The sequence below is a fragment of the Cyanistes caeruleus genome, chromosome 1 (assembly GCF_971803275.1).
Source record: "Cyanistes caeruleus chromosome 1, bCyaCae1.hap1.1, whole genome shotgun sequence".
Lineage (NCBI taxonomy): Eukaryota > Metazoa > Chordata > Aves > Passeriformes > Paridae > Cyanistes > Cyanistes caeruleus.
The window spans coordinates 4,650,432-4,675,090 of NC_141701.1; the positions used below are offsets into that span (position 1 = coordinate 4,650,432).

Here is a 24,659-nt window from a genome sequence, read left to right on the forward strand (position 1 = left end):
GGTGATCAAAACAGACCTGCCCAGTAACACCTGCACAATTTGAATCCAGCTGGAGCCACAAAGCTGCAAAACAAGCAGGCAGTGTGAACAGGGGTAAATGCTCAGTTAACTAGAGGTCATCACTTAGTGTCTAGAGCTATAAACTGAGCATTTGTGTGGCGATCAGATAAAAAATGGTATTTTCTTCTCACTGGGTTAGCCCAACTGGCTATCATCTATTAATGAATCCATGAAACATTGTGTTATTATGAGAAAGCATTAAGTAGCCAAGAATATAGAATGGTTTGTGTTGGAAGGCACCTTGAAGCCCATCTCATTCCAATCTCCCTGCCATGGACAGGGACACCTTCCACTATCCCAGGTTGCTCCAATCCCCATCCAACCTGGTCTTGAACACTTCCAGGGATGGGGCATCCACAGCTTCTCTGGGTAACCCATGCCAATGCTTCATTACCCTCTGAGTAAAAAATTTCTTCTTAATATCTAATCTTAACTCTCCCCTCTTTTAGTTTAAAACTGTTCCCCCTTGTTTTATCACTTTCTGGATATATAAAGTCCCTCTCCATCTTTTTTACAAGCTCCCATTAAGCACTGAAAGGTCACAAGATCTCTCAGGTGAAACTTCAGAAAATGTAGCTTTATGGGAGACAGCAGGAGTCTGCAAGCAGAAGACTAACTGGTCTTTTTTTAGACATTCACCAGTGTAAACTGAAAATATTGCCAGTCAGCTTTCACTAGGGTAAAGCTAAAGTGAATGAAGTCACTTGAAAATCATCTCAGACTTAAACAGTCTCCTGTACATCAGGCTTTGGTTCAGGATTTTGGTTCTCTGCACATCCAATATGATGAAAATATATCCATTTTTCAATAAAAATAGAGCAACAAAAATACAAATATCCCTGTGCAGCAGTGGAAACCTCATAAACATCACAGTCATGGTTTCATAAGAGGCAGTGCAGAAGGAAAACTGAGTAATCTCAGCTCATTACCCAAGTGCAGAGAAACAGAAAAGTTTAGAAAAGTAAACACAATTAAAAAAAAAAAAAAAAGAGGTTCTGATCTCTCCAAGGAAAGCAGTAACTGAACTGAACAAGCCCTGCTGTTTTTAAGTGCTGTCTAGCAGCATCTTAACTGCTCTTGGCACTTGAGGACTGAAAGCCACAGTTCTTGAAGGACTGTCATGTCACCCCTTGACACCTATGAACTGCTCTGAAGCTTAATTCCTCACAATTTTATTGTGAAGATAATTATAGACCTCATAAACTCAAGAGGCAGGATAATTTCTGCAGCCATTAATACTGGGTTTCAGCTGTGCAAACCAGGAAAATAATGACAGGAAACTCTCATTCTTCAAGGCATGAACTCATAATGAGACCTCACAAGTGGCAGAAGCAGCAAACCCCATCTTACAGTCTGTATGAGCACCTTGTAATACAACTGCTATCATGAGCATTTTTGGAAAACGAAAATTAAAATGAACACATTTTCCATATGAGGGTGATATGAGAGAAGTTGTAGCTACTGCTTTTGGAGTCATGCAATCATTTAAGTTGAAAAAGACATTTAGGAACATGAAACCTAACCATTAACCCAGCACTGTTAAGTCCACCACTAAACTATCTCCCCAAGAGTGATAGAGATCACCTCTATTATCTCACTTGTAGACAGTGATAAGGTGACCTCTCAGCCTCCTTTACTCCAGGCTGAACACCCCCTGTTCCCTCAGCCACTCATCATCCAGACCCTTCTCTAGCTCCACTCTCCTTCTTTGGACATGCTCCTGAACCTCAGCGTTCTTGTGGTGAGGGGTCCAAAGCTGAACAAAGGATTTGAGGTGTAACCTCACCAATACCCAGCACAGGGGGATTCCAGGTTTCAGTGCAGGATGAGGGCAAAGGGACCCTACACCTGCACCACCCTGTTTGCTCAGGACTGTTGACATTGCTCTGTGGTGGCATGAACCAAATGACTCTAGATGGGTAGACTTTGGGCTGGTGACAGGGCAAAGGGCTGTGTCACACTTTATACTTGCAGGTTCTGTCAGAAACCCTTTGGCTCAGAATTAAAAGTCCGTTTTGGCTAACACGGGCAACCTGAATGAACCTGAAAATCTGCCTGTCTGGGTGCCACAAATTCATGCAATCTCCTGCTTTTCTTCATAAAACTTTCTTGAGACTTGTCTGTGTCCAGACAAAATATCTTTGGTTGACTAGCTATAAGTCCACATCTGAAAAAAACCAGAAACATCCCAATGCTTTTAGGGGAAAAAAAATAGGCATCAAGGGACGTGGGCCATTTTACACAGCCATTAAAGTTCCATCGTAATGACAGCATGTGTTGGGGGAGGGTGGGAAGAAGGATAAACAGCAGTTTCAAGTCCAGAGCCTGGGTCTCCCATCAGATACATCACCCTTTGTGAGAGATACCCCAGGACTGAGTTCTAGGCCAAATGTGTAAAAGTTGAGACTCATTTTTCATGTCCTGTTTATAAATGTCCCGGCTGGGAGACCACACCTGTGTTTCTGGGTGCAGATTTGCTTCAAGCGTAGCCTCAGGCTTCCTAAACCCACGGCCACTCCCAATTAGGAGACACCTCAGAGAGCCGGCTGTGTCAAATATCATTAAGTCTGAAAGCAAGTCAGAACAATCCCAAGGGTTTCTGTCCATCCAGAGGGTGAATTACCTTTTTTTTAAAAAATCACAGCTTTGAAAGGATTTAGGAGCAGCAGCAGTCTCGGGAGGTTCGTATAATCTAGGGATTCTCTTGCTTCATATAAAGCAATTCACACTAGATCTGAACACTGGCAAACAGTCAGCTAAATCCATTATCGCATGATAATGCTCAAACATTTCATTAATTCCTAACCAGCTGTCCTCTGCTCCCTTACCCCTTTCATCATACAAACATTTCTTTTAACTGTCTAAGGGAGGGGAGAAGGGAGGATCAGACACAACCTTGTAAAATTCCTTCACCCGCTTGGCCTGCGGCAAGTTATTTCTTTTGACACGCGTGTAAAATAATATTGGGGGTGGTGTTTGTTTGGCTTGGCTGGCTGATGAGTTTTCGTAACAACTTGGTAAGCCAAGTACCTGTGAAATGGAGTAGAGAACTCCAACTTGTTGATGAGCCTGCCATCTGGTTGATGAACATATCTCATTAAAAAAGGAAGACCCCTTGCTCCAGCATCTATGCCAAGACACAAGGCAAGGTGTTTGGAGCAGGATGTTGCTCTCCAGTAGTTTGAGGTCCTGTAATTTATTTCTCTTTTAAAGTCCTTGGGTACTCCATGCCAAACAAACCAGTGGAAACGAGGGTAAGCAAGAGATCGGTATCTTGGGGGGTTCTTCAACTATGTGACTCAGCAAAGTGGATACATGCACACCAAGAGCTAGGGAGAGATTTTAACGTGACTTCTGGATGCTTTCTTTAAAAAAAGCTCTCCCTGAAGAACCTCAAAAACATGTTGCCTAGGGACTCTCCAAAGAACAGGATTTGCCACCCTGCTGAGGAGGGACCTGAGGGGAGCACTCAAGGGTTGTCTTCAATCCCACTCAAGCTCAGTCCAGGGCCAGTCCCTCTCCTTGGCCAACGTAGCACACGTCTGGACAGCACATCCTGACTGACACTAATTTCTCCCCTGCCAAGACATGAGAGTGTGCTTATTTATTGTGGGTTAAATATTTGCAGTTGAGTAACAACCTCAGAGGGAAAAGGTGGATCTGTTTCCTTGCATTTTTTCCTATCCCCTCACTCAGTATGAAAAATCACATTTTTTAAACTAAAATGTTTGGTTAATGGAAAATTCCCTTTTCTGACTTTAGGCTCAGCTAAAGGCTGAGAATTAACAACTCTTGAGTGAAAACAACATGAGGAAATACAATGGAGAAATATATGGACATGTCTGGACATGTCTGGACATTGCAAGAACGTATCTAAAATGTCAGACTGAAGTAAGGATCACACTTCACCACAACAGCAGGTAACAAAAAGACTGAAAAAGAAGTACATTTTAATTTGTTTCAGTTATTTTAAAATGAGGTGTCAAACATCAGGTAGCTGGGGCTGCCACAAACCCATGGGTAACAAGAAGCACATCTTAGAAGTTGTAATGATATCTTTTAGATCCTTTCTTGGTGTTTTTAGGTGTGTAAGGGTCTCAGAATTTCCATTAAAGTCATTCACCATTAGACATTTCTATCAATGTAGGTACATTTTGTTTCTTCTGTGGAAGAAATGTTGATGTTTCATTAGGGTGTATCACAGTTTTGATACAATGGATGTTGTGTTGCTGTCAAGAGTGGGTGTTACATTGGGCTGTCATGGGTGTGTATCCTTTATACTCACCATTTGGCTACTTAAGATAATTATTTTGCCACTTTTTGTATTTATAAACAGCAGTAGTATGTCTTAAAAACCATCACTCCTTGAATGGACTTTGGACATCCTCACCAGAGGATGTTTAATTTAGTGAGTTGTGCATGACTGTGGTCATGCATGCTTTTCAGCCCTTGGTCTGAATTAGCCTAAAACCAAAACCATGTTGATAACAGCATTGTAGAACAAAATATTGCTCACTTTTTTTTTCTTTAGGACTTGTAATAGAGTCTCTCTGTTAGACTTAGGATTCATCATGCTTTTTAATAGCTGTGTACAGTTCTTCCATTTTGCCTTCTGTGGTTTTCCTTTTCTGAAGTCTGGTATGCATTGCGGTTTATTTATTCATGAGTTGTAGAGAAAGAAGTTCACCATTAAAAAAAATTGTTTTGGAATATATACTTAATGGCGTGTCAAGAAGCAGAAAACAATTACACTTACGCAATGTAACGTGCATTTTTACATGCCACTCGCAGGCTGCTTTATGCATCCCCAGTTTATGTAAGTAATGAAAATTAAATATCATGCTAGCCTGCACAATGCAGTCAGCACAATTAAGGCTAGGAGACCTTAATTGGGAATAAAAAAACACACACCAGCACTAAAAAAACACAGTATTTTATGGCAAGTTTGCAGAGGGTTCTTCCGAAGTTGCTGGGCTGTGGCTGCCATTGGGAATGAAGTGTTTTAATATCCTGAGGGACACTGGGTGCTGTGTGATGAGGGTTGTGTTCTGCAGATGTGACAAATACATGGTAAATGCCACATGTCACCCTCTCCATGGTGGCCTGGCACACACCCAGTCACAGGGCTGGGCTGAACATGAGGAGAGGCAGCTCATGGCCTCTGGTGGGAGAGCAGCAGGGACAAGGTGGGAAGGCAGGATGGGACCTTGAAAAGGTATTTTCCTTCATGATGAAGGACAATTTCAGCAATTTGAGGCCAGCATGTTTGCAGTGTCTCAGGCAGAGAACTCCTGCACTTTCCAAGCTGTTGGTTTGTAGCTGTACTTGGCACAACTCTGCCTGAGAGGGCAAGGGAGTCTGTGCAGTGTTTCTGTGCCCACTACCTTGGCTGGGATAGTACAGCCAGAGCCTCCATCTGCCTTCAGGTTGCCACTCATGCTCCCTTTCCAACCAAGAGCCCCTCTTCAACCCAGGAGCGGTGCCAACAGGCTCATCCTTCATCCTTGGGCAACAGGAAAAACTCCTTCTATACAAACTGGGGAATGAGATGCTGGAAAGAAGCATTTCAAAAAGGGACCTGGGTGTCCTGGTTGATGGCATGTTGAATATGAGTCAAGAGCATTCTGACACCCAGGAGGACCAACCCTGTCCTGGGGCCATCAGGTACAACATCACCAGCTGGGTAAGGGAGGGGATTGTTCTGCTCTGCTCTGCACTGGGGTGGCCTCACCTTGAATATTGTGTGCGATTTTGGGTACCACAATATAAGATAGAAAGCTATTAGAGAGCAACCAAAGGAGCGTAATGAAGATGGTGAAGGGCCTTAAGGAGATGAGTAATACAAGAAATGGCTGAGGATACTTGGTCTTGACCCTGGAGGAGACTGAGGGAAGACCTCATTGCAGTTACAACTTCCTCCTGAGAGGAAGAGAAGGGGCAGGCACTGATCTCTGCTCTGTGGTGAGCAGTGACATGACTTGAGGGAATCGTCTGAAGTCTTGTCTGGGATGCTTAGGTTGGATATTACCAAAAGGTTCTTCACCTATAGGGAAGCTGGGCATTGTAACAGTTTCCCAGGCAAGTGGTCAAGCACCAAGTGCAGCGGAGCTCAGCGTGCGTTTAGACAACTCTGTCAGGCACAGGGTGGGATTGTTGGGGCTATCCTGTGCAGGGCCTGGACTTGGACTCGACTTGTGAATATTCTGTGTCACTCTTGTGACGCTGCCACACTCCAACACCTGCCCCGCCATCGCCCGCCTCGGCTCCCCTCACGTGGGCAGCCCTGCGGCGCACGACCCAGCGCCCCCGTAGCCCTCCCGCCGTCACCCAGCAACGCCCCCCGCCCGTCCCCCCTGTCCCGAGGCCCCGCCCCTCATTGCATATTCATGAAACACCCACGGCCCGAGGACACCACGCCTCTGATACATATTCATAACCCCCACCCCAAATACCCCCTGGAGGCCACGCCTCTCGCTGCATATTCATGACCCCGGGGGCGGGAGGGGGCGGAAGCGGAAGCGGAAGCGGGTGCCGGTTCCCGAGGACCCGGTATAAAGCGGCCGCCGCTGCCCGGTGCTGCCGCGCTCGCGTCGCCGTCAGTGACCTCGTCCCTTCCCTCCTTCCCTCCCTCATTCCCCCCCCCGCCCTTCCCGGCGCTGCCGCCTCCCCCCTCCGCCGCACGGAGCAGGTCCCGGGTGCTGGGGGAGACCCGGGGGCAGGTAAGGGGGGCGGTGGGAGCCTGGGCTGTGAGGGGTGTCTGGAGTGAGGAGGGGGCGAGGGCGGCTGAGGAGCTGTGGGGTGACGGGGATGAGAGGCTGGTGAAGGTGAGGAAGGGTTTCGGGTGAGGGGGCTGAGGGGCTGGTAAAGGCGAGGAAGGGCTTGGGGTGAGAAGGTCGTGAGGGGCTGGTGAACGTGAGGAAGGGTTGGGGTGAGGGGGTGAGGAAGAGTTGGGGTAAGGGAGGTGGGAGGCTGATGAAGGTGAAGGGTTGGGGTGAAGATGAGAAAGGTTTGGGGATAGGGACTGAGAAGCTTTTTGGGTGAAGGAGTTATGGGGCTGGAAAGGTGAGAGGGTTGAGGAGCTTTGGGGTGCAGGTATGTGAAGTCATTAAAATAGGAAGATAATGAGGATCTTGGGAGTGAGGGACTTGTTAGGCTGCAGAGATGGAAATTGGAAATGACATGTGCTGTGGTGAGAAATCGGGTCAAAGGAGATGTTGGGCTACAGAGGTTGGGAGCAGATGAGGAATGGGTAAGGTGATGTTGGAGAGACTTGTTTGAGGTGTCTGAGATAGCCACCTCTTTCTCATCAGAATTCATTAAGTACCCCTTTAGGATTGTGTTGGGTGGAGACTGTGCTGGAAGAGGACTTGACAAAGGGACCAAAGGTGGAAATTAGTGTGTCTTTTCAGACTGTTAAACTTCAGTAGTCTGCCATTTGAATAATTCCATACTTAATCTGTCACCTGATCTCAAAGCTTTATCACAAAACAGTTGGGTCTCTCCTTGCCTGATATGACGGTAGGAGGGTACTGGGGAAAGAAATTGCTTCCAACTTTGCTCTTAAACCTCCCATGAATGTAGCAGTTTTCCTTATGATCGTGTTATCAGTGATCTGCAACTCTTAACATGCTTTAATTTAGCACCTTTAGCAGGTGCAGAAGCTCTGCTTGACCTTGAAAAATACTCTCTCTATGGGGCAGTTTTCTGTTGGAGTACTTTATATTCTCTAGATATAGTGGGGAAAAAGGAGGGGAGGAAAAGATGTAGCCGAGGCTCTGCCTTGGCACTGGGTGCAGTGAGTGAATCAATGTTGCTGGAGCCTGGGTAATTCAGGGACTTTCAAATGGGAAAGGATAGAAAAGATATTGGATGTTGAATGTTAGACAGAGGAGATGTTTTCTCCTTCAGGAAAAGAGATATTACAAGAATTGGATCTACAAGGAGAGGCAGCACTAGGTACAGAGCACAGACAAATAATTGCAGCATTATGAGGATCTGTGGGAAGGAATTGCACTGTTACAGCATGTATCCTTTCTGCTGTGCAAAAAGTGCTCCAGTGTGAGCTGCGTCATGTTCCACTGCTGTGATCAGACAGTGCTACTAAAATATTTAATGAAATATGGCTTGAGCAGGTGCTTGAGCTCAAAGAGCGAGCTGGTGAATACTTCCTGCTTCCCTCCCCAAGTCAGGCTTTTTTGTAAATATCTGGCAGAGGGGTGTTGCTGATGTGATTTCACTGCCATGGCTTGTGTGACTTCTTCCCTCCTACCAGTATTGTGAAATATAAGGTCTTCCTCACTTGGTTTGTTTAGTGATTATAGTGGATTGATGAAATTTTCAACATGCCTAATTTTTCCCTTCCTAAATAAGGGAAGAGGTTTCAGATGAGAGATTAAACTATTGCCTTGACACTTTGGCTATAAATGCTTACAGAAGTGCTTTTAACTGTAAATTTGAAAAGCTGACACTGCCTTAAACCCCTAAAGATGCATCCAGTAGTCTCTGATGCATCCAAAAACATCTGTGACTTCCTATGTATGTCAAAGGTGTGGCAGCTGCTGTCTTGGAAGTGAGAGCTTCATTCCTCTATTAATGAGATTAAATTGGATACTTAAGGGAGTTTTCATGACAAAATAACAGTTTCCATGATGTAATGGGTGGGATCATTGAAACAACTTCTATTTTAGTTAGCTATTTGTAGTGTCAGAGGCCGGTTTATATGGGTTGCCTCATGCCTCTTTGAGCTTGTAAATGATAGCAGTTCTTGTGTTAAATTATGTATGACTGAGGCGTCTTTAGCAAAAGGAGAACGTGTGGTTCTACAGATAAACCCTCCTGTGTAACTGCGGGTTAACTCCTGCAGGAGCCTGCTACTCTCTGAGAGTCTGTTGCTGAGAAAGGAATGAGCAGTATCTGCTGATCTGATCTTGCTTGGATGCTGTGGGGACTGCCTGCAATCGAGGGCAATCCTCTCCCACCAAACTGTAATGTGCCTAAAAGATTAAGCCTATTTTAAATACAGTTGTATTGTGCTGCATTGTGCTGACAGAGAGGTTGTTTTCTGCTGGAGGTGTCCTTAATTAGTCATGAGAAGGTGGCAGGAACACTGACTGACAGCTGGTGAACCTGCTGCTCCTTCTGTGTCATGTTACAACAAAACTCTTGAAGTGCAACTTCGTTCATGAGCCTTTTCAGTGAGGTGACACAAGTGGAATATTTTCGTGGCTTCCAGTGAAGTGTGGTGTAACTTACTGAAACAATGCACATGTATGTTTAAGTGCATGTGACAAGTTTTCACACTGAGGCAAGTGTGGAGCCTATCTGAGGAGCTTTCTGAAGTAACTTCTTTGATTCTTCCAGGTGGAAATACAGGCTCTGAGAGAGCAGGCTGAAGTTGGACCTGTCTCACAGGGCTGTGACCTCCAAGGTTAATTACCTTTAAACTCACTCCAGTCCTGGATTCTCTAACAGCTAGAAAGTTAAGACTTGATAATATAGTGTTGCTCTGCTTGTGTGCTGAGGCAAGAATGCATGGATTCTGCCTCTATCCCTGTATAAACTTAAATAGATCATTTATAAAAGCAAGGAGAATATTAACATTGGATTGTACCTGCAGAGTAATTCACTAGTGAACCTGCATGTTCACTAATGTTTGAAAAACTTTCTCACAGCATAAAATATGCCAACTGAGCAGCTTAGAAAAGATGTTGAAGCTTTAGCAGTTACGAATTCCTGGGTGGGAAGATGATGGCTGAAATGTCCTGCCAGGTAGTACCTGCAGTTGTGAACACAGCTGCGTGTAACACTTCAGGACTTTCACCAGACACTGATTTAAGCAATAAACAGTTCCTTTAAACAGGAGCATTTGATCTTGTCTAGTTTAGTCTGTAAACTCTGCCTGTGATGAACCGCTGTTGAGCATCTTATGAGTTCCATCATCAATTCCTAGAGTACAAAGCCAGTTCTACTTGCAGTATGTGGGCACTGCTACTTCCATGTTAGGCAAAACCAGTTAAATCCTTCACATTGCCCATCAGAAGTTGGAGCTGGCAGTTGCTTTTCAGCTCAACTTGTGGTCTGTGCCTCCTCTGCCCCTCTAACACCATGAGCCACCCTAAAATAATTGTATCAAATGATCAAGAAGTATGTGTTAAGCAACAGTGCATGTATGCTGGTGTCATGTTTGACATAAAAACAAGCTTCACTTGCCCTTCAAACTGACTGCAGTGCTATGGACTACTTTTAGTAGTGTAAAAACATGCTGAACAGAGGCAAAGCTATTGGAGTTGAAGTGGAGCTTTCCAGCTGAACTGCCAGGAGAGCCCTGTGGAAGTGACAAGGCTGTCGTGATGGAGGAGGAAGCTTGAGCAGCTTGCAGAGTAATGAGTAACACGAAGAACTGTTTGTGCTGTGCTTTAGTTTTGCAAGGGTCACTCCCATGACCTTTATATCTGTAATACTTGAGAGATCCCAGGCTGTGATCTGTTCCAACTATAGGCATAAGATTCACCAAAACTGCAATAAAACAGCATTGTGTGGAGTTGTTTCTCTTAGAGATGGGTTAACTGATCTGATACCTATTCTGTTGGAGCTCCTGGTCCTTCAACTTAGTGTCAGCTTTACTGAACACTTTCATTCAGCAGTAGTCCATTGACTTGGGGATTACAGAGTACAGTGGGCATTGCTTAGCTTAATATACCAGCACTAAACTGACATGAGTGAAACATTACTTTTCCTAAGTAGAGCATTACACCTGCCCAGTAATGGCTGTATCAAGCAGAAAAAGCTTTCTAGCTGTTATGTGCTTAAGGCTCCATGCAAAACCAGAAAACAATCCAATTGTCAAAGTTGAAGCAGGACACTGTCAGGATGAGTGACACACGTGTATAGCTTAACAGCTGATGTTTCAACCTGAGAGTCACCTTTCAGACAGGAGATCCTGGGCAGCTGAGAAACCAAGCATGGAAGCAGCGACTGTTAAGCTGTGGAGTGTTGTGAACTCAGCACTGCATGATTTCAGTAAACTGCTGCTGTCAGGTGACTTTTACGGTCAGCAGCTTATCAGTTACCCACACATCTTTCAGTTGGGTCACAGCCCTGCCCAGAGAAACTACCCAAAGCTTCCACTGGTAAACAGATATTATATCCTGCATCTGGGACTGTTAGGAGCTCTTGCATCCACTGGATAATTATTTGTCTTCTAAATAAACTGATTACTCTTTAGTGTGGTAAAGAAACATAATATTCCTCCAAGTGAAACAAGGTCCTCTACATGAAAAAGAGCTGATTTCATACTATTAAATCTAGACCTCCAGTACAGTTGCCCAAGACTGAATTTGCCTTGAGTTAAAAGCTGGGCTTTGGGCATCTCAGTGATGGGTTCAGAGCACTGCAGTGTCTGAGCCATGGAGTGGTTTGTGCTCTGACCTAACTGGCACACGGTGGCTATTAACTAAAGCCCCTTCTTGCTGGTACTTCCAACAAGTGCTGTGCAGTCATTTAGACTGCAGCTGGCATACGGCTTTGTAACAACTTGGGACAAGCAGCCAGGTTTTCTCATCAAACTTGCTCTTGGCAAGTGACTCTGGCAAGCATCAGGACACAAGGCTTTTGTTGGATAATGATGGGGTTTGGCTTAAGAGAGCTGCTCCTGACCTTGGTTTGGCTCTTGCTGGTATGTATTCTGCTCAAAACACAAATCTCAATCTATAGATGATGGGAAGTTGGTCTCTGCAATGTGGACCACTAACACAGCTTAAGACCCAGTTAAAGCTGGGGAAGACTTGATTTCCAGAACTCCTATTTATGGAGGATAAAGACTATTAAACTTTAGCTTTAGGAGACATGGCTGGCCTGACACTTCAGGCTTGACTTAATCTCTTTTGCAGTGTTATATGAAGACTGACTAATCTTCAGTGGCCTGAGGTGTTTAGGAAGGGACTGAAACATACTTTCCTTGCACACTGAAATTGTCAGTCAATAAAGGCATAAAATGGTAGGAGATAAAGCTTAGTCCTAAGAGTAAGCCAAAGATACTTTTAAGAAAATTATAGTGTTTAAATGGCAGCCAGGAAGGTGTTAGCCTGAATTGTTTTGTTGAACATCTGATTTTGTCAGTATTCTGGGGAGAGAAGGTTGGTTGTCTCAGCAGAGTGGAGAGAGGACCTAGTTTCCTCATCTTGTTTTAAATGAGAGCCCTAATGTTTTTGTAACTGAAATTGAAACCAGTGTTATGCTGACCCTGCATATTTTCTATCCTCTGCTGGCTGGCCTGGACTACTTCTGCCTGCAGTGTAGTTCATTTATTTTGGAGACTTGAAAACAAGCCATTATCACCCTTCAGTGCCAGATAAATAAATGATCTAACTGGGGGCTGAACCCAGTGTTCTTTTACAAAAGCACAACTGCATGTCACTCTTATCTTGTGAATTCTGCCCTTGAATATATGATCAATCTTTCTGGACTGCATCCAGAAACCAGTGGCTTAACCCAGCAAGCGATGACTGCAGAGCAGTCAGATTTCTGTGCCACTTAATTTCCTATCATCACTTACACACAGTAAACAGTCTTCCAGAATACATTTAACATGAGCACTGTTTAACCTACAACTTTCTTATCAATCACATGGAAGAACAAATAACAGAAACAGGAGTTAGCTCTTAAATGGTCTTGATGCTGGATCTGTGCTTCCAGGTAACAAGAGTTTCAGGGGGTTGATTTTCTTTGTTTGTTTGGTTTTTTGGGGGTTTTTTGTGAGTGGGGAGAAGGCATGCATGCAGGGTAAAAAATATTCCTATTCTATGATGGAAATATCTGAGCAAGTACATTGGCCTGAGCAATCTGGCTCTGGGTACTCCCAGAGGAGTGATTTGACAGTCTGAACTATTGCTCCTTAGAGTAGCGTGGCTGGCCAGCTAACTCCCAAGAGTTCAAAAAATAACCCAAAACAAATGCACAGCTTGCTTTAACACCAGCACTTCTAGTGCACAACCCATTTGCTGTCTGATTCATATCTGGGGGAATCAGCTTGTGATGTAGTCTTGTTCTTTTTCTTGGCTCTTGTTCTGCTTCTCACTTTGGTGTAGAGGAAAAAGGCTTCCACTTCTCAGTGCACAGGTACCCTGATTGTTTCCAACATCATAGCACTTCCATCTCCCTAAAAGTAAAATTCCCGTCAATGAACTGAAAAGAGAATGAATGGCCAGTTATCTGTTCCCTCCATGTTCCTACAGTCATTTCTGGCTGTACAGTTGGAGCTTTTTTTGCTGCTTTGTTTTCAAATCATCTTTGTTCAAAACTCTCATTATGCAGCTGCATTACAGATCTTTCAGTCTGCTGAAGAAATGGAATTGAATCAGCTAAGGTGTGTCCCCTTCCAGACAATTGCTCTGGAATAGTTTGCGTGACAATTCAGGGTGGCAGTTGAAAATAAGCCTTTTGACCCTATAGCAGTAGTGGGATCTCTAATCTTCTTTGTATGCATATGATCTGGACACTACCACGGCCTTTCAATTGTCAAGTAGCCCCAAATTAAGCTGTATATAAAAGGGTTTGGGTTCCCATACAGTGGATTTTGTGCTAATATCAGATGCCTGTGTGTCTAGTGAGTTTGGTATTATATTGTTAGTAAGTCTTTTACTGGTTAGGAACGGCAGGATATATTTGTGGACAAGTAATAGTCTTGGTGTGATGACTTAAGATAAAGCCTCACTTCTTTGTCCCAGGGTATTCTTAGCCTGTTCAGGGCTAGATCTCTATAACATCACTTTGTCAACATAAAATCTAATGAGTCTCAGGGATGTACAGTATAAGCTTGACTCTGTGCTCCTTGAACAGATTTCACTGCATCATCCTACTATTTTGTGGTAAAGAGAAAAAAAACTCTGGTGCTCAATTAGTGCAAACTATGAAACATGTACATTCATCAGACTACAAACTTCCAGCTCATTCCAGCAGTCCAGCACTGCATAGTATTTCCCTCAACTGCACTTAGTGGCTTTCTCTTCCTCATTAACTATGCTCCTAAATTAACACGTTCTAAGAGATCTGTTCCAGTTCTTTGTTAAGGCTGGTTACTGAATAACTGGTTGTAATTAATGCCTGAATTTATCACTGGTACAATACTGGGTACACTGTTCCCTGCACTTCAGCCTCTTTAAGAAGCTCTTTGTTAACAGACTCCCTGTCTGGGTGGCTCTGTGAGAAGTCTGTGTATTGCTGAGTATCTCACTTGCAGGATCCTTCAATGAACCTGGTAAGTTGCCCTGATTGTGGATCACAGCCTCATTCTGTCTGTTAGGAAATTAGTAACTGCTGTGTCCCTGATGGCCTTTTTTGACCTTTGAAGTTTTAGGGGCTACTCACTGACAAAGCCACTGCTGCTAAGTGGCCTGTGGTCAAACATCACTTCCAGAGAAAGCTTTAAGTCCCTACATACAATTATTGTATTGACTGGAGATATCTATATACATATACACACCATAGCTTACACAAGACAAAACTTCAAGTAGGGAATAAGATTTCAGCTTTACATGCAGAAATTGCTGCTATTCAAATGATTTGGAGATTGCTCTTGCTCTAGGAGATGGGATAAGGAATCTGCTGCAGTTCTGTGCTTCAGGCATTCACAGTAAAATTGCTTTCTCTGTGAAAAAAATAGTCTGAAATAAAGAGGTGTTGGTAGTGGCTCCCCAAGCTTTAATACTAAAGGTATATTTTCTAATAAGGGCATGTGTTTAAATACTTCAATTCTGTATTTATAATACCTTCACTATGCACCATAGTCTCCTTCTTGCATCTAAATGAATGTGCTCAGGGTAGAAGTACGGTGCAAATGAAAGCAACACTTGGTTTATCTCCAGTAGCATTTGGTTCATTAATATTGCATTTCCCTGTAACTTAGAAAATGAGTGGAAGCCTGCCTGTGTCAAAATATTAAATAAAAATGGGTTCTTTATTTTTGCATTAATGACTGTCCAGCATAATATTTAATTCTTACCTGATGCATTTATGCTTGTGCCATTATAATACTTCATTTTCTTACTCACTGTGGATGTAGGGATTAAATAACTTCCTCTCTCATTGTCTGGGTAATAGTCATATCTTTTCAAAGAATGAGAATAACAAGTACACTGGCCAATTCTTGGCTTTCACCAGAGAAATTTTTTAAATATTGGACTGGACTGAGAGGAAAGCAGGAAGCCAAAGCTGGAAACTTCTCTGCTCCATCCTATCTGATAAAGCAAGCAAGAGCCCAGAATTTTCCTTCATTAATTTTTTGGCCTTACAGGACAAACTGGAGTTCTAAGTTGCTTGATGTGAGCAGCTAAGACTAAAGCTTTGCAAGTCTGTCTGTCTTTTTGCATCTGAAAGGGCTTAGGCTTGTAATAATGCTGTGACCCTTCCAGCTTTGCAGGGAATAATGGAAATACAGCAGGCTTACATGAGCAATGAATACATCCTATATTGTTTATATCTGGGCCTGTAATTTCATATTAGATCTTCACTCCCAAGACTTCTAAGTACTTTAGGTGCAGAATTAAACTAGATCGTGCAGCAAAAGCCTGAAAGTCTGTGAAGCTTTTTTCATCAGGTAGGTGGGGGTTTCACTCCCAGCATATGTGGGGAGGATGAATTCAAAGTGACAGACAAGTCACTGCTCACAGACTGGTGGGATTCAGCTGTGGCTGCAACATTGAATTGCCAGTGCTTCTGAAATAGTTTAATTTCAGCAAATGGTTGTCATGTCTGCTCCTCATAATAGGAAGTGTTTAATAAAAAGCATGTGAGAAAGCACATACATGTGTGCAGTTTGTTTTCTGTTCAGCAAAGAAATCTGGGATCAGGCCTCTCAAGATCCTGCCCAGACGGCTGATTTAGCCCATGTGTCCTAAAGTAAACTGGAGTCTGTTTTGATTACACTATTCTTCAGAAGGAATTAACATTTCATACCTGGGAAATTTGTCTACGCTAATTTCAGTTCCATGTTTTGAAGGCTGAGTTTTGCTCTCCTTGCCAGTGAAGGTTTAAGCCTGATTGATGCTTATTCTAACATAACAAGTATTCTTTCATCGCCTAAAAAAAAAAATACAGTTGCACATTTTATATTCATTGTGTTTTTCTAGACTTCATGTATGAGTGATGAGCAAGGGCACACGAAGTCCTCAGAGGAAGGTGAAAAAGCTTTCATAGCAAAAACTTGTTTGAGTTTTACACATTGCTGTTCACATTACTACAGATAAGTAGGAAGAATTTTACAGGCATCATGTGAACTCTTTTCCTGCAGATTTTATTTTTTCCTAATAAACTAAGACATTTTTTCCTCTAACTCTCTACCCCAGTTAAGTTAACTTAAACTGACTACAGCTTGATTGAAAACCAGAATACAAGTTAAGGATAGTAATGTGTCACATCATGTCTGTTTTAATGTGGAACTGAAACTTAAATTTAAATGTCTTTTGGCTTAAAAGGAAAGGTTTAAAACAAAATGGAAATGACCTTTTGAATTATGTCTGTTTTACTATATGATCATATGTACTTCTCCAGAGAAGTCTATGGGTGAAAAGTCTGCCCATGTGTTTTGCAGAAGTCTTTATATATATGACACTGAACTTGGAAATTTTTCACTAGAAGAATAAAAACAGGATGATAAATGGCTTTCACTTAAATGAGATAACAGGGATGTGGTGTCCCTGTTTTACCTGTTAAATCTTGACTGCTGTACAAAGCAACATTAAATTACTTCAAATCTTTTTAGGCTCTTAAAACCTAAAACAGTTAAGGATATGTTATGGTTAACTGCTGATTGATTTAATCAAATCTTATTTCTCCTGAAAATCTGGCAGGTGATTGTTCAAATGATAAAAACATTAGTTTACTGCATATGCTGGTCCTGTAATTGAAAAAGTAAAATGACTAAGCACAATGTTCCCAGCAAAGCTGCCAAAATAAAATACAGCCTGGAAGGGCAAGCCATGCATTTCATTAAAATAAAGTTCAGTAACCATGAAATTTATCACCCTAAGGGCTTCCTCACTCTTAGAGGTGACTAAAGTATAAAATGTCAAATACCTCTGTGCTGACCAGTGACTTGCATTAACTTTAAGATTTTGTTAGTCAAATACTAGATTTACTTTCTTGTTCACAAGCTACAAGAAATGAATAGTTTTCTTCCTCAGCTTCCTGTGTTACTGCTGAAGACTCACACCTACACATGCATCACATGCAAATGTCTGTGCTTTTGTGGGCTCTGGGAGATGGGAAATTGTGTGTGCTCACAAGTGAAGATGAAAGAATGGCAGGGAGCAACATCAGCTTGTAGAGCCATGAAGTTGATCCATGAGTGGGGCAAGGAAGGACTGAACCTGCTGGTTTGTCCTCTCCATGATGAATAATAGCATTTCTGTTACTCATCACATCTAGAAAATATTCTCTAATTCTGTTAAAACTTGGACCAATCATTACCTTTATGATGGAGACATCACGTCACGTTGTTCTTTCTACAGCTTCTACATTTAAAACCCTCTGTCAAGGCTTTGTTTAGAAATAATCTCATGCCCTTCAGACTTTGTAGTCATATCTTCTGGTTCCTCTCCTTTTGATTATTTCCTCTCCCTGTTTTTTCTGCTTGGCTCAATCTGATGTACAGTGTGCTTTGCTCATTGAAGTGTTTGGCTTAAATGTTGTTATGCTTGATGAGGAATCATTTGTCATATGAGGTGATCCTCACCTCTAAAAGAACATTAGGACAAAAGTGACAAAAGGACAAAAGAATATCTCCTTTCAACATGATCTATTGATTTGGGTTATGCTTCTCTGCTGGAATCCACAGGTCTTCCTGAAAAATGTGCAATCCCTTCTCTAAACCAGTATCAGGAGCAGTGTTTGAATAAATATTTGTTCCATTTTTGGTTTTATTTCACACTGTGCTTTTGAAGGGATCCTTACAGAGAGATCCCTGTCCAGTAAACCTGCTCTAAAAAGTGCATGGGCTGATAATTCTTCTGGACCAACACTGGAAAGCTCCTGAAACCCTACTTGGGAATACTGTTTTGGAGTCAGCTAGTCTTCACAGCAAAATCTGTGGAAGCTGTTGTAATGTCCTCTGTGTGTCCCACCCACTTCAATGATGGCTTCATCAAAGTTTGACAGAGCCTGAATATATTCAGGGATGCATGGCACATCCTACTGCTTATTAATAAGACTTGTGAAATCCTATGTGACTGCTAATTTATTAAAATCTTCAAGTGTTTCAGAGTAGGATTTTCCCTGGAAGATTTCCTGAGTGACCAAATTCAGGCAATTCTACTTGTCTAGAATCAATTCTAAAATCTCTTCCTGGAACCAGTGGCCTATAACAAGCCATCCAATATACCAAAGTGCTTACACAAGGCTTTTAGAAATTCTAGGCAAAGTTAATGTCACCACAGTGTCACCAGGATAACCACCAGTTGCTCAAAGCCTCATTCACTTTGTATTTTGGTTTGCCTGCTCTTAACAGCTGTATACTTCAAGCAGTTGTAGCACTTCAAATACTTAGAACTATATACATCACTATATGGAGGTAACAACTTTTTGTCTGCTTTTCAAGGACTTGGCCAAGTAGGTGGTAAAGCTGAATGACAAGTCTGTTAATTTCAACAAACTGTTACTTATAAAAGCCTTGCAGACAATGAGACAGCAAAATAATTCAGGAATGAATGTCTATCCCTTATCAACTCCACATGTGATAAATGGATTTAGCTGGTTGTGATGTTAGAGAAAGGAATCTGTAAGTGTTAACTGTCTTCATGGGAACTGGGGTGGAAGCCAAGCCACTATCTTGTACCAGAATAAACTGATAAGAGAAACTGTTCAGTTAAAAGTAGAGCAGTTGTTTAAAGAAAGTCTGAAGACAATTTGAGATTAGGTAACATGCAGTATTCGTTCAAGTACCTGACTTTAGTTTTTGTAATTTTAACTCACCCCCTGCTAGAAATTACGACTATCCTCCTGGTCTCCCCCATTTCCCCCCAGAGATGCAAGCCTGTGATTTCTTCTGCAGCACAGAAAGAGAACATCCCTTTGAAATTTATCTAGTCAGAAACACCAAACAGCTTCAGCCAGGTGTATGTGTGCTCCCATCATCCTTTGTCTAACCTCTGTTGTTAGTGATACTCCTTGCTTGGGATGCTGCTGTGGGCAGTTGCCATCTCCTGGAAGATAAACATCAAGACAGTTTTGAAAATGGAGACATTTAATATATTATTGCAAGTAGAATCTTGCAATAATAAGCTGCAAGTTGATTAGGAGTTGACAGATCAGGCAGCTGGAAGTGTAACATCTGGAATACTCTGATGTCAGGCTCAGCTTTCCAGAGGAGCAGTAAGAAGACTCTGCATCCATTATACTTTTAGGATCAGAGAACAGAAAGCTCTGAGAGCTTACAGAGCTGAGTCCCTATCTTGTGGTGTGCCTGTTCCCAACAGCTGCTGCCAAACCCTAAAGATGATTGAACCACAGAAAAGAGTAGAGTCTAAAACTCTCAGTCTGGTATTTCCTCTGCCATCTGAGCAGAGCACCAGAGATGAATCCAGACTGAATGTGAAAGGAGCAAGATGTGGAAAAGTCAGTGATGCAACCACAAATTTTAAGCCCTTTAATAAAGGTGTGTGGATGACAGAAGATGAATGAGAGCTATTTAATTTAACTCTTCATGAAGCCCACACTCTTGCTAGATGCTATTACTCAAGTTTAGAGAATGCTCCTGTCAATCTGTTGAGATGCATAAGCAAGTAGCCTCAGAGCACTGAAGGCAGCATTCACTGATCAGCTCACAGTTTGGTGAGTTCTTCCTCTGTTCTGTGAATAGCCCTACAGCCCCTGAGCTGAGAGCTCCTTTAATGTTAGGTGCCTGCTAGACTAATTCTAAACATTTATCTGAGGAAGATGTTGCTGTTCCTGTTTACCCTTCAAATCAGCACCCACCAAATTTCACTTGTTACTCTCCAAGCTGTAGTTGGTGTGCCTTTTAAAATTTTAAGGAGCTACTCAGTCCTGAATTGAAGCTGTAGCTGTTACTTTCTCCTACTCAGTCTGTGGAGTCCCTTTTATATTCCTTCCTCTGAAGATAGCTTACACTAACTGCACGTGTATTTTGGTGTCTCTTTAAAACAATAAAGGCACAAAGCCAAATTTATCTTGTCAGGTATTCAGGTTACTACTTCTTTCTCTGTATTTCCCCATTGGCTTGAGATTTCAGCATCTATCCAGGATAATAGAATGAGCAAAAGAGATTGCTTGTTGTCTGAGTACACTTTGCAGAGAGGATCCTATCGCTTTCTGAGGATATTAGATGTCCAGTAGGATAACCTGCCAGCTCAGCTGTTACGCTTCAGTATCAAGCTACTTGGTGCACTTCGGTTCTGGTGTTTCCTTCATTGTTTTGCTCTTCACATATTCTGCTTTCAGTGCCTGCACAAATTAAAGAAGCTCTGCCTACTTAGAGAAATACCTGTGATATTATCTGACCACAAATTCATTCTGCCTCTGCGAATGATCTGGAAAGGCACTCTAGCTGGTATGCAATTAGCCTTGCATAAAGAAACAACCACTAGATTAGCTTTGTTTTCTAAACAATCAATCGTGTTTGTATAGGCTGAACATCTCACTGCCCTGTTCTTTATGTCAGCAGTCCTGTATCTATAGAATGACTCTAGTGCAATCACTTTGACTCTTACAGCTAAATTAACTTTGGCTATGGTTTGTTGATTTTAAATACCTTTTTAATGCAGGGAAACTCTCCCCTCCCTAGAAGAAGCCTGCCTAGTCCTGTGGACCACTGCAACCATGTTTTGTTCTTATGGATTTTCAAGAAAAGCTGCTTTAGCATGTGAAAGATAATTCATTGAGGATATTTTAGGTAATCCATCTATGTTATCTGATAGTAACCTCCAAAATAAAATGTTTTTGGGAGACTAGGTGCCTTTCAAACAGCATTTGCTTCTTGTTTAACATGTGTTGGGTTCGGATTTTTTTGGTGGGAGGTGGGAATAATAGCTCCTAAGGGCAACCAACTTTCAAGGTATTTAAATGTACATTAGCATTTCTACTGCCTTCACAACCTGCTCGTGGTAGTCCCAGCTGCCTTGTAACAAATAGTTATAGTGCAGCTGCTGAAACCATAGATTCCTCTTAACCACTCTGCCTTAGAAACTTGTCTCTGTGGGGACTTAGAGAGGTGCAAGACCCATGATCTGGGTGATCTGATGATGCTTAGATTCCATGGATGAGATCAGCCCTCATCTCACAGTGCGGCTTTGTCCCTTGGGTTATATGTTCAGTTTCCCTTGGGAGGATGGCAGCTGTGTGTTTTGCAGGAAGCATACAGGAAAAGTTGACAGGACTGACAGAGCATGACTGAATTATCTGACTGGATAGGGCTAAACCTAGACTGGGAGATGGGTTTGCTTTCAAATATTTTCACCTTCAGGAACTCCTGTAGTGATTGCACTGATGTGACAGCAGGGTACAAACACTTCTCTGGTGCAGGAGTGCTGCAGGTCTCACCCCAGAGTGGTCCAGATTTCTGTTGTTGAAGTGGCATGGGATGCTGGAGCTTGTGCATCCTCTAAGAGAAGAACAGCTGACAGTTATTCCCAAATTAGGTAAAAATGCCAAATTCTGGCAGGCCTTTGCCAAGTATTTTGTAGTCCTCCAGAGTCACAAATGGAAGAGGTTTATGTCCTCTAAATATTGCCCTGCTAGCTGGTCTTCGGTATCAAGTCCAACTGCCAAGCACTTGTAACCTCTTATTATTTTAGTGTACATGTCAGTAAATATCTTATCCTGGCAGTTCTAACAGGGTTAGAGCTTGGCAAAACACATTCTAAAATAGCATTTGTTCATCGTCCAAATTCAAAGTGTCCTGACAAAGCTGCTCTTAAATGTGGCCATCAGCTTTCTATGGGGCTGCTTATAAACCAGCTGACTAAAGTGTATTATTTGCACTAAAATGGATGGTTTGTAACTTGGCCAAAATATTGTCTGTTTGTTACCTATATTTCTGTCTCCTATAAGGTGTAACTCTTACGTGGTGTGGGTTCCCTACTTTGTTAAAAGTACTGGTTGTGTAAATTCTTACTGTATTGATCCTAAATCCTGTAAATAAAGTCTTGAAATCAATGCAGTGATACAACTCTTTTAAGTGCTGATTTATCCATATTATTGACCAAAAAGTAATTCTCTGATTTCCTTAAGGTTTAATAATTATTTGGGTTAAGAGGGAATTCTTAATTTTGTTTATCTTACACCCTACTTAAAATATATAGGCTGTGCATCACTGCTAGGTCAGTTCAAATGTTTATTTAAATAATTGAGAAACTAAATCAAATAGCTCTACTTCATGGCAGTGTACATAAACACGTCTGTCATGCTGGTATTTGGGACAGCCTAAAAAACTGGAGCAGGGATCTGCTCAAGTGCTCCAGCAATACTTTTTATGGAGTGTGCTTTCTCAACGTGTTTGCAATTAGTTGTGCTGCTAAAGGGAGGCGCTGGAGATGTTTACCGAAGGTGCTGCACCCTAAACCTGCAGTTTCCTCGACTGGAAGGAATCCAATGCATCGCAGGTGTGGGGCCAGAGGGGTGGAAGGCAGCTCTTTCACCACACCCTTTGCAGCGCGAATTTAGGAGGAGGTGGTATTCTTTTGGTGCCAGGAAGTAAGTAAGAAATAAATGTTATCTCTAAACACCTTTTATTCCTTTCTTTCAGTACTGAAGTGATGAGATCCATTTAATACTTCATCAGGGGATGTTAGAGTATTTTCCTTGGCTCAGATGGAGGGAAGCTCGGCAAAGCTTATGTGGGGAAGGGAAGGAATCTCTCTTTATTGTGCTGACAGGAGACAATTTCCAGCAATCGTGCTGAGTCGGTGTGGGCTCAAACTGCAGGTTAGGCTGTAAATGCTGGTTTATTACCAAGCAATCACAGTGATGAGGTTCCCCTTTGATCTCTGAGTCCACTCAAACAAGGCAAAATGAGAACACTTAGTGCAAGATGATATAACCAGTTAGTTATATGTACTTGTTTACAAACCCTTTGGAGAATCTGAAATGTGAGAAACCCTCTTCTGAGATGTTTGGTTTTTTTCTCTGAGGGACTAATTATTTCCTTAGAGTTAGTAAAATCCGGTCAAAACTTGACTTCTCTGTCTTTGTTGGAGGGTGAACAAAATTTGAGGGATATTTTCAAAAGCTTCCTTTGACAGAGTTTTCTGAGTTCGAATGATGGTAATGCGTTTAGGGACTGGTAATTGAAGATAATTCCAATGAATTAGACTGTGCAGACATTAATGATATGCTAGAGGAAGTCGGCTTATGAAGATCTATGCTGTGTTCTTCTTTTTGTCTTGATCTATTGAATAGCTTCTGTAATTGTCTAATACATATTCTGGCAGTATTTGGGTTTCTTAAGTATTTGCAGCCTGAAGAAACCAGCCTGCGAATTTTCAGGCAGTGAATGTGATTAGTTTAAATGCCAGTACGTGAAAATAATGTGCTTTTCCCAGTAGCATCTGCAATGGATGTCTAACTTTGCAGATACAGACTAAGTAATCGGTCCTGGCTTGACTATTTTTATGGATGAATATTTATGCAAAACTCTAGTCTAAACCTATTACAGGAACTATTTCTTATTCTGGAGAATCAGCAAAGGTTGCTCTGGTGTGTTCCATTTTCCCAACTGCATTCGGGAGGACAGCCTTGATGAAAGAACTTGCAAAAAATAAATGCTACTGGCAACAGTGTCCTAATAGGATTATTTTTTGCACCACCAGCCCTAGACATTGCCCTTCCTTCTGCAAGAAGGTGGGATTGGTACAGTTAATCCACTTGGTTATGTATTAAGACATTTGCTGATGTTAGCCTTAATTTTGTTTTCCTCTGCTCTACTTCATAGGGACAGAGGGTACGAATCCATTCAATTCTGACGGGAGATAACATTCAGGGTCAACATGGCTTAAAAACTTGAGGATTTTTTAATAGGATATTCCAAGCTGGACCATAGTTTTAGCTCAGGCTAGACTCAAGTTTGTGCCTATCTGACCGAATCAGTGAATTTTCATAGTGAAAGTCATTGCTTGCAGCAGTGTTAGCCTGTAACACCATATTTGCACATTGGCCTGAGTGATCTCTGTCCCCATGAGGGCTTAAGTTTTGTGCTTTTGTGGTGACTTAGTTGTTCGTTTTTGGTTTTGAAAGCTGTTAGTGCTTGCATTGTTGCCCTTTACATCATTTTGGGTGTAGAACCTGCTAATTGGAGATGCAGCCATCACAAATAAGGCATGCCTATGTCTTTGCTGTGCTGTGAAACTGCTTCTTAGTGCCTGTTTTCTTCCCAGCATCCCTCATCCCAGCTGTTATGTTTTCCATTAGCTCTGAAGGCTTCTCTACTGCTATTTATGCACATACTCCCTTAGCTGTTTACTTGTTTAATGTATCTGTATTAATCAACATGAAGATAATGTGAGTATATATGACTTTTTTACCTATCAATAAATCAAAATACTAGTTAAATCAGATAATGCCACCTCTCCAGTTGAACAAAATGAAGTATTTCCTAC

At 42.2% G+C, this 24,659-nt stretch overlaps 1 protein-coding gene across 4 annotated transcripts in view; it reads left to right on the forward strand.

The window, feature by feature from the left end:
- SLC45A4 (solute carrier family 45 member 4) overlaps positions 1-24,659 on the forward strand; it is an 85,577-nt gene that overhangs the window by 16,218 nt on the left and 44,700 nt on the right. The window contains exon 1 of one of the 4 annotated variants that reach the window (XM_023921591.2): positions 6,355-6,779. The exons of 1 other annotated variant lie outside the window; for it this stretch is intronic. The gene's annotated coding sequence lies outside the window, so the exon portion shown is untranslated. Of the gene's footprint in view, positions 1-6,354; positions 6,780-20,831; positions 20,960-24,659 lie in introns of those variants that run through there. 2 more of the 4 variants (XM_023921592.2, XM_023921595.2) reach the window with 2 other exon arrangements.